The following is an 11,290-nucleotide window of genomic DNA, read 5'->3' on the forward strand; positions in this document are numbered from 1 at the left end:
CGTATTTTGTTTGACAAAGGCGTTCATTGGTCCGGAAAATTAAATATTAGTCTTCTCGAAATACCGGTTTTATTTTTTATAACTATTTCTTGTAGGCAATCAGTGAACTATATTCCGAAATAATTATTCTGACCGTCATTATACGGATTGTAGTTATTGTAAAACTGTTAGATTAAGCAGAATGCAATTAAAACAGATCATCGCAAAAATCAACCTTACTCCATTGGGCATCGAACCTCAGACCTCAGTTGGTCATTCCTGTTACCATTACATTAAAGAGATAATCCAATAATTAAAATGCTTTTTTACAAATAATAAGCAACGAGATTAAAGAATGAAACAATGGAAATATGGAAAGTAGGTCAAAAAAGGCCGACAAAAAAAATATGCCAGAGAGAGTACGAATTGATTCAAACGCCTTGCGAAGGGATAGATTTGTTAAAACGACCATTTTTAAAGCCCTAACCGTGCAGTAACATTAAAAAGATGCATAAAAATCAGTAAATTGTTGAATAAAAGCCCAATCTAGGTAGCTTCCAGAACTGTTCAATAACACTTTTACACATTTAACTAATGATTGTCCAGAGGTTCCGTCCTATGAGATATCATGAAAAGAGACTTTCTCAAAATGTATTTGATACCGAATGCCAAAAAATAAAATTATGTATATTAAATCGCCTTATTTTTTAGACCACAATACAAGATTGGTGGCAATGGATGTTGGTGTTGTTAAGGAGATGACGATAGACGCAAATTCAGCGATTGAGATCAAATAATGTTACAGTTCCAGACCTAGCCCTAAGGTGATTCGACAAGGAAGAGTCAAGCCAATTACATTCGTTCTTGTTACCAAAGTCACCGTTGGACAACATCCCATACAAATACAATCCAGTTATTCGTAGACCTCCGAGTAACTTTTATGTACGAGGTTCAATACTAAAAAAGCCAGTGGACTTCGGCCGGTATAAGTACGTTTCTCAGTATCTCACATGAATAATGACCACAATGACAGTGGAAACAAAGGCTTAGTGTAGACTCACTTGTTTTCAGAATGTCGAAGCATGATTTGGAATCCAAGTCCTAAAATATATCACCACAATTACTTCATCCCCAATTCTACCTCCATCCTCACAATCCTTACCAACACCAGCCCCCACAACCATTTCCCTCATAAGCGATATCAGTCTTCAGTAATATAAAAATAGATGAATATAAAATCCATAAATTGGTGAATAAAAGCCGAATCTACGTAGCTTCCAGAACTGATTAAAACTATTTAAAATCACATTTAACTGATGATTGTCCATAGATTCCGTCCTATTAGATTTCATGAAAAGAGACTTTCTCAAAATTGTATTTGATACCGAATGCCAAAAGTTTAGTGTATTAAATCATATTGTTTTTTTTTGTGAAAAATGATGCACCAACAATCTTTTAGCTGAAATTCTTTACAAGTGACTGTGGGGATATTGAAGATGTCAGGCATGACTGTGGCATTATTGAAGCAGTATTCGGGAACAGGATTAGATAGATTGCAACGGTAAGGAACGAGCTGACGTCTTGTCGGTATTGATATGAATGTGTGATAAATGGGAAAACACTCGGGTAGAATCATTGATGCGGAGAAAGGGGTGAAGAGGTTAAGATGTCAGTAGTGTTATTGTGACTAATAAAATGTGTCATTTTAACTACAATCGGTTTAAATAAAACTTAATTTAATAGCAGAAATTCTTGTTATACGGATACAAATATGACGATCACAATGAGATGAAGCTTGAGAAAACAACACAAAAGGACAGATAGGTAATTTAGGTGTAACCACCTGCGACACGTTTGGGTCACAAGTGGCTTAGAAAAAGAAAGACAATAGAAGAAAAGGAAAAGATAGAGCAGAAATCTATCTGTGTCCGACTTACAACTAAAGCGAGTTCACAAAAACGCCTGGAAAAAATCCCAGTAATCTCATTCACGACACAGACAGAAATCCGCAAAGAAAGGGACAAGCGGGATAGAAAACAGACCCTACCAGCAGCCCCTCCAACCGCCCGCAAGCTGATGGTGATTGGTGAATGATGAATAATATTGATGTCGCGGATAAATGTGGGAAAGTATTGTTGAATTATTGGTGAACTATGCAAATAACCAAAATTTATGCACTATGACATTTAGTGCACCACTGAACATGAAATGAGCACCAATGATAAAAACAGGAAATCCAGCTGAATGCACATTTTTGACAAGACTTCCAATAAAAATCAAAACTACTTGATAAAATAGGCAACGATTCAATTAATACGGCAATGACGGGAGAAATAATGACAGTAGCATCCGATCTACATTTACGCCATAAAATTGACATGGCTGATTCCGCTATTTTGTTTGACAAAGGCGTTCATTGGTCCGGAAAATTAAATATTAGTCTTCTCGAAATACGGTTTTTTTTTATAACTATTCTTGTAGGCAATCAGTGAACTATATTCCGAAAATAATTATTCTGACCGTCATTATACGGATTGTAGTTATTGTAAAACTGTTAGATTAAGCAGAATGCAATTAAAACAGATCATCGCAAAAATCAACCTTACTCCATTGGGCATCGAACCGCAGACCATTAGTTGGTCATTCCTGTTACCATTACATTAGAGATAATCCAATAATTAAAATGCTTTTTTACAAATAATAAGCAACGAGATTAAAGAATGAAACAATGGAAATATGGAAAGTAGGTCAAAAAAGGCCGACAAAAAAAATATGCCAGAGAGAGTACGAATTGATTCAAACGCCTTGCGAAGGGATAGATTTGTTAAAACGACCATTTTTAAAGCCCTAACCGTGCAGTAACATATAAATAGATGCATAAAAATCAGTAAATTGTTGAATAAAAGCCCAATCTAGGTAGCTTCCAGAACTGTTCAATAACACTTTTACACATTTAACTAATGATTGTCCAGAGGTTCCGTCCTATGAGATTTCATGAAAAGAGACTTTCTCAAAATGTATTTGATACCGAATGCCAAAAAAAAAATTATGTATATTAAATCGCCTTATTTTTTAGACCACAATACAAGATTGGTGGCAATGGATGTTGGTGTTGTTAAGGAGATGACGATAGACGCAAATTCAGCGATTGAGATCAAATAATGTTACAGTTCCAGACCTAGCCCTAAGGTGATTCGACAAGGAAGAGTCAAGCCAATTACATTCGTTCTTGTTACCAAAGTCACCGTTGGACAACATCCCATACAAATACAATCCAGTTATTCGTAGACCTCCGAGTAACTTTTATGTACGAGGTTCAATACTAAAAAAGCCAGTGCACTTCGGCCGGTAAAGTACGTTTCTCAGTATCTCACATGAATAATGACCACAATGACAGTGGAAACAAAGGCTTAGTGTAGACTCATTGTTTTCAGAATGTCGAAGCATGATTTGGAATCCAAGTCCTAAAATATATCACCACAATTACTTCATCCCCAATTCTACCTCCATCCTCACAATCCTTACCAACACCAGCCCCCACAACCATTTCCCTCATAAGCGTTTATACAGTCTTCAGTAATATAAAAATAGATGAATATAAAATCCATAAATTGGTGAATAAAAGCCGAATCTACGTAGCTTCCAGAACTGATTAAACTATTTTAAAATCACATTTAACTGATGATTGTCCATAGATTCCGTCCTATTAGATTTCATGAAAAGAGACTTTCTCAAAATTGTATTTGATACCGAATGCCAAAAGTTTAGTGTATTAAATCATATTGGTTTTTTAGTGAAAAATGATGCACCAACAATCTTTTAGCTGAAATTCTTTACAAGTGACTGTGGGGATATTGAGATGTCAGGCATGACTGTGGCATTATTGAAGCAGTATCGGGAACAGGATTAGATAGATTGCAACGGTAAGGAACGAGCTGACGTCTTGTCGGTATTGATATGAATGTGTGATAAATGGGAAAACACTCGGGTAGAATCATTGATGCGGAGAAAGGGGTGAAGAGGTTAAGATGTCAGTAGTGTTATTGTGACTAATAAAATGTGTCATTTTAACTACAATCGGTTTAAATAAAACTTAAATTTAATAGCAGAAATTCTTGTTATACGGATACAAATATGACGATCACAATGAGATGAAGCTTGAGAAAACAACACAAAAGGACAGATAGGTAGATTTAGGTGTAACCACCTGCGACACGTTTGGGTCACAAGTGACTTAGAAAAAGAAAGACAATAGAAGAAAAGGAAAAGATAGAGCAGAAATCTATCTGTGTCCGACTTACAACTAAAGCGAGTTCAAAAAAGCCTGGAAAAAATCCCAGTAATCTCATTCACGACACAGACAGAAATCCGCAAAGAAAGGGACAAGCGGGATAGAAAACAGACCCTACCAGCAGCCCCTCCAACCGCCCGCAAGCTGATGGTGATTGGTGAATGATGAATAATATTGATGTCGCGGATAAATGTGGGAAAGTATTGTTGAATTATTGGTGAACTATGCAAATAACCAAAATTTATGCATATGACATTTAGTGCACCACTGAACATGAAATGAGCACCAATGATAAAAACAGGAAATCCAGCTGAATGCACATTTTTGACAAGACTTCCAATAAAAATCAAAACTACTTGATAAAATAGGCAACGATTCAATTAATACGGCAATGACGGTAGAAATAATGACAGTAGCATCCGATCTACATTTACGCCATAAAATTGACATGGCTGATTCCGTATTTTGTTTGACAAAGGCGTTCATTGGTCCGGAAAATTAAATATTAGTCTTCTCGAGATACCGTTTTTTTATACATTTTGTAGCTCATGAACTATATTCCGAAAAAATTATTCTGACCGTCATTATACGGATTGTAGTTATTGTAAAACTGTTAGATTAAGCAGAATGCAATTAAAACAGATCATCGCAAAAATCAACCTTACTCCATTGGGCATCGAACCTCAGACCTGATTAGTTGGTCATTCGTGTTACCATTACATTAAGAGATAATCCAATAATTAAAATGCTTTTTTACAAATAATAAGCAACGAGATTAAAGAATGAAACAATGGAAATATGGAAAGTAGGTCAAAAAAGGCCGACAAAAAAAATATGCCAGAGAGAGTACGAATTGATTCAAACGCCTTGCGAAGGGATAGATTTGTTAAAACGACCATTTTTAAAGCCCTAACCGTGCAGTAACATATAAATAGATGCATAAAAATCAGTAAATTGTTGAATAAAAGCCCAATCTAGGTAGCTTCCAGAACTGTTCAATAACACTTTTACACATTTAACTAATGATTGTCCAGAGGTTCCGTCCTATGAGATTTCATGAAAAGAGACTTTCTCAAAATGTATTTGATACCGAATGCCAAAAAAAAAATTATGTATATTAAATCGCATTATTTTTTAGACCACAATACAAGATTGGTGCCAATGGATGTTGGTGTTGTTAAGGAGATGACGATAGACGCAAATTCAGCGATTGAGATCAAATAGTGTTACAGTTCCAGACCTAGCCCTAAGGTGATTCGACAAGGAAGAGTCAAGCCAATTACATTCGTTCTTGTTACCAAAGTCACCGTTGGACAACATCCCATACAAATACAATCCAGTTATTCGTAGACCTCCGAGTAACTTTTATGTACGAGGTTCAATACTAAAAAAGCCAGTGCACTTCGGCCGGTAGAAGTACGTTTCTCAGTATCTCGCATGAATAATGACCACAATGACAGTGGAAACAAAGGCTTAGTGTAGACTCACTTGGTTCAATTGACTGTGGGATGTTGACGATGTCAGGCATGACTGTGGCATTATTGAAGCAGTATTCGGGAACAGGATTAGATAGATTTCAACGGTAAGGAACGAGCTGACGTCTTGTTGGTATTGATATGAATGTGTGATAAATGGGAAAATACTCGGGTAGAATCATTGATGCGGAGAAAGGGATGAAGAGGTTAAGATGTCAGTCATGACTGCCGCAATGTTGAAGCAGTGTTATTGTGACTAATAAAATTTGTCATTTTAACTACAATCGGTTTAAATAAAACTTAATAGCAGAAATTCTTGTTAAACCGATACACATATGACGATTCAATGTAATACAATGACGGGAGAAATAATGACAGTAGTAGGAAGGTATTGTTGAATTATTGGTGAACTATTCAATAACCAAAATTTATTTTGGTATAAATGCAGTATGACATTTAGCGCATCAATAAAAAGGCAATGAGCATCAATGATTAGTACAGAGTGGTGTTACACCTTGGCATTGACATGACTGACACCGTATTTTGATAAAAGGTGTTCATTGGTCCGGAAATCTACATATTACAGTCTTGTTTCGATACCGGGATTATTTTTAAAACTATTTCTTGTAGGCAATCAGTGAACTATATTACGAAAAAATTATGCTGAGCGTCATTATACGCATTGTAGTTATTGTAAGACTGTTAGGTTAAGCAGAATGAAAGCACACAAAAAACATCCCAAAAATCAGCCTCACTCTACTGGAGTCGAACCTCAGATCTCCTGATTAGTTGGTCAGTCGCGTTACCATTACACCAGAGATAATCTAATAATTGAAATGCTTTTTTACAAAGCATAATCAACGAGATTAAAGAATGAAACAATGGAAAGATGGAAAGTAGGCAAAGAAAAGGCCGACAAAAGAAAAGATGCCAGAGAGAGTACGAAGGGATTCAAACGCGTCGAGGATAAAAGGAAAGTATTGATAAATTATTGGTTAACCGTGCAAAAACTTTATTTCAAAATCTTTGAACTATGTAATAAAAGCTAAAGTCTATCCCCATAGCTTGAAAACGTGTATTTAATATTAAATGATTTAATTGATTGGCAAACAAAAATTGATTTCATGGAAACGTAATATTTAGATTGAGTAGAAGACTTGATGTAAGATTTGTGACAGAAACCCTGTTAAATTTTGGGGGATCTTAGATGATGAAAGAGGTGGCTGATGCGGATAGGCCACAGACAAACAGTTTCCATCCTTCTTTATCCTGAGCTAACAAGCTAAAATAAGGATTTGGTTTGTCCGTCTGCATTTCTGTAACGGTTTGAGTTTAACGGAAAGGGGTGTTAACCCTTTGCCAACCCCCAACCTGGAGGACCAGGTGACTCAAAGATGGGGGAATCACACACCATCAGTCGCCTTTTACGACACGCTGGCTTGGCGTTGGGCTATTCTTGACCCTTTTTTGTTTGTTTGTTGCTTTAGGTCTCTTCCAACACAATTGAGGTTATATGAGAGACCGCTGAAACAAAAAAAACAAGCAATCTAACAAAAATAGTACAAATGTAAATCAAAATCATAACCTAAAGATATCATAAGCTAAATTATAAATAACCAAGAACAAACAGGCAGAAGATTTACAGAAAAAAAATATCCCCTGTCAAAAATACAATCACAAACCAAAGAAGCAGGATAGTCTAGTAAAGAGAAGAAGAAACGACATCACTATCGGATCGTACACCCATGCGAACATCATAGGTATATGATTCAAGGGTGATGCTCCCATCCAACCACCCGCATTCTTGACCCTCTCAGTTGAGGGACCCCGGACACCACACGGGGGAAAAGGAAAGGTACCAATCTGAATAAAGCTGACAGATATTGAAATATTTGGAAAACCAACCAATTGAAATATAACAAGATGCTCAAAACAAACCCAACTTGTAACCTTGGAGTATGAAAAAAATAAATATCGAATTATCCATTTTTTAAACCCTAGCTTGTATTTCATAATGCAACTATTTTAATATATTTATCTGGTTTTCTGTTTCACATTTCTACTTAAAGTGTCATTGTTTTCAAAACTAAGCAGCAATGTTCAGTGTATAAATGGGGTTTGTGTTTCATTTCAAGGGTATGACATGCTTAAGTTTGTAGTGATGGTGAATTACGCATAATGAATATTGATGAATATTGAGGTGAAAATTCAAGAGAAAAATGGAAATGTCCTATCAAAAAAGGTTTTAAAATATCAATGTTGCCTTGTGATTGCTGTAAGAATGTCATTCCACAAACGCAATGGCTTCCAAAAACAAACAAAAAAAACCCAACTAGTTTTAAAGAGGATTCAACATAAAATAGTTATAAAATGATGTCCCTACAATATAACTGACATTGAATTTGACATAACCGGATGGCCAATGGATTTTTCTTAGACAAATCTTCTCCGACTTCAGTTGTCTAATTTTTTTCCACTTACTGACAGCTCTTTTCATTTATTTTTCAATCAATATTCCTTCAATGTTCAATTTTATTCATATTTCATTTATTTGTCTAGTTCTGCAATTACGCATTTCATCATTTTGTGCTTTTCCCCTCTTAATTAAAACTGTAAATATATTGAGTATGAAGCCAATAGCAAAACAAGCATGTGATTTATAATATGTAAAAGGATTTTTAAAGAGCGAAACAAAAATGAGATAACATTAAATCGAAACTAGATAAACTAAAAGAGGTAAACTAACAAAATGTCGACTAATGCATTATTCCTCAGGTTAAAGAAACATTTCTACTACTTCAACTATTTTTACTACAACTACTACAAATATTTCAACTACTACATCTACCACTACCACTACTACTACTACTACCACGACACCACCACCATGATGACTATTATTATCACGAATATCATCTTTATCCACATTAACATTATTATCAGCATAATTTTATGATTTTCAGCATCGTCTTCATCATGCTGATTATCATTACCACAATCATTAATATCATTAAGTTTTTCTTTTGTTTCAACTGCGCTTGCAAGACATTTGTTCATATAAGCACCAAGGATGAAGTAAGACAAGACTAGATGAAAGGGAGAAGAGAAATAGAAAGGAAGGAGTAATGTTCCTCTGCCTGTTTTCAGAATGAGAATCATAATGGCTTTGTTCAGATCAAAGATGATTTGCAAGAAATAGGTGCACAGTACCAGCAACCATCCTCAATCGTGTTCTGTGATGCCCACCCATTATTTCCATCACCCTGTGTGTACAAATGTACTCAGTAAGAAACTGCAATAGTTTTGCCTCGCATCACACTGCAAGGGGGATGATTACTGAAGAAAAAAAAAACAATCTAAAAAACCTGAACAAAGCCACTTCCCATTTTCGACAAAAACAGACAGATGGTATAATGTAGCCCTGGTTTCTACATCCCAGCCATGTCTAGACTGGGTGTAAGCCACATGGGCATAATGTTCAATATCATTATAATCCTTATCAAATTTATCTACTCATCAGGCTACATTATTATTAAATTAAGTTCCCACTTCATTGGAATCATCCTTTCCGTCACTGCTTGAGGTAAGTTTCATCTAGCATTGATGATCTACGAGGGGAAAAAAATAGACTTTCATCTATGATTGATGACGAGTAAAAAGCAATAAATCTTGTTACAGGAGAGCAGATAAATTGACAAATAAAAATCCTACAAATTATGATAGGTAACCACCATCAAGACGATCTCACCATACTTGAAGCCGGAGTGCAAAAATAAATTCAGATGTAAGATGAGAGATGACTTGGTCGCTTCTTGACAAATTAACTTGTTCGCTTCTTGACAAATTTTCATTTACATGATTTCTTGAAATGATACATTGTAGAAAGGATGATCTGCAATGAGAAGGAAAAGGGTAAAGTAACATAACGACGACAAAGAAATGGAAGGTATTCATTATCTATATTCATAATTATTAGTGCTTGGGTCAGAATAGAGCCATTGTAAAATTCTCATTTTGAACACAAGATACCAACCCGACATGAGTGACATATTTAATTTTCCACGAATCATTAACAATTTTAAAAGCATTTAAATGTAACAATGTAATTTACAATGAATAAAAATATCTCCCGGCTCCTGTCCCTCCCTTCCTCCCTAAAAAAATCCAGACTACTTCCCTCTTGGCAAATGATCCAAGTCAAAGCTCTGTCAGAACAAGAGTTATCTCATTTTAAGAAAAAAGCAGCGTTGTTTAAGCTGACAGTGGAAGGAGTAGGGGAGAGGAGTAAAAAAAAAAAAAAAGACAGCAAGACCTTCCCGGCCCACGGCTGGTGATTTTATATCCGATTTAAGTTAAGACCAAATGCCGCAATCTACTGTATGAGTTTTTGAAACACGACAGGATGATAAATGTGACCCGAGGATTAAAACGGTATTATTTCGGTTATTAAGAAATTGAACTTTTAGACAAAGGTCATACAATACAACTAGAATAAGTATATATATACCATCTTTTTTGGTGAGAAAAAAATGAGCTTTTTTATATAGCGCAATATCCACTAAACAAGCTCAAAGTTATAAGTAGAACGAGACACGACGTCTGTTAGGCATTAATACACTTTTTTTCCGACAGAGAAGACAACGCTGCTAGCGGCTAGGTACTCATTTTACACCCGATTACGGTGAGAGAATGTGAGTAAAGAGCCTTTTCCAGGGGGACTCAACTGTGCGCCAAGCCAGGCTCGAACCCAGGACCTTCCGCTCCAAAAGCAAATGTCATACCACAAGACCACATAGCCTGACAATCTTGACATTGAAATCTCTTACTGGCATCTGGTTTACCCCAACATAATCCCGTTTTTATGCGATGGGTTACAAATGTCAATGTTGGAGACTTACTTGATCTTTATCCTTCCCACTGGATAATCGGGCTGTTCTGTATTGAGTAGAAATGAGAATGACAGCCTCTGTAAATCATTGACATTACTCCCTCTTTTCTGATGGATGCATTATTCAAATTCCCCCTAGTATCTTGGTGGTAAGGAACAGAGGTGCTGGTAGGGTTTTTACAAGAGCGCTGCAAACCAAGAAAAACATGAATAAAATGAAAATAACTAAGAGATTTCTATTGTGTAACACCATCGGCTTATTATGCTGATTCCATCTACCATCATCATCATCATCATCGTCGTCGTCGTCGTCGTCGTCACCACCACAACACTATCATCGCCGAATCAGTTGTTAAAATTATATGCAATAGATTAACTTTATGCTTTTAACTATTTTCTTGTATACAATCTTTTCTCGTTTTTGCTTATTTTAAAGCCTTTTTTGACCCTAGCGACATTTGGGTCGTATCAGCGCCAATAAAAAAGATGCAAATTAAATAGTAAAAAAATATAAGTGCAAAATTATAAAAATCAAGACAAAAAATAAGATAAAAGGAAATTGGTTCAAATGAACAGATGTAGACGGGTCTAGGTTCTAATTTTATTCCATTGATGTAAATAGTTTGAAATCATCTAAACGTCTCTTCCAAAACCAAC

The sequence above is a fragment of the Berghia stephanieae genome, chromosome 1 (assembly GCF_034508935.2).
Source record: "Berghia stephanieae isolate SIO BIC M18660-M18661 chromosome 1, UCSD_Bste_1.3, whole genome shotgun sequence".
NCBI lineage: Eukaryota > Metazoa > Mollusca > Gastropoda > Nudibranchia > Aeolidiidae > Berghia > Berghia stephanieae.